Source organism: Merops nubicus, unplaced genomic scaffold (genome assembly GCF_000691845.1).
Source record: "Merops nubicus isolate BGI_N331 unplaced genomic scaffold, ASM69184v1 scaffold43702, whole genome shotgun sequence".
Taxonomy (NCBI): Eukaryota; Metazoa; Chordata; class Aves; order Coraciiformes; family Meropidae; genus Merops; species Merops nubicus.
The window spans coordinates 1-332 of NW_008596377.1; positions in this window are offsets into that span (position 1 = coordinate 1).

Below are 332 nucleotides of genomic sequence, written 5' to 3' on the forward strand. Positions count from 1 at the left end.
CAATCTGGGCTTGCCTCAAAATGAGGGCTTTAGGTTTCAAAATCGATTAATTTGGGTCAATATTAATTTTAAAATAGCACACCAAAACTGTTGACAATCTTTTCTTAACACATCGGGTGTGCTGCTCTTAATTATGCTCTAAGCAGTGTTCAGTTTGGGGTCCTTCAATCCAACAAGGAGCTTGACGGGATGGAGAATGGCCAGAGAAGGGCAACAAAGCTGGGGAAGGGTCTAGAGGCCAAGTGTGGGGAGGAGCCGCTGAGGGAGCTGGGGGTGCTGAGCCTGGAGCAAAGGAGGCCCCGGGGAGGCCGTCTGGCTCTGCACGGCTCCTG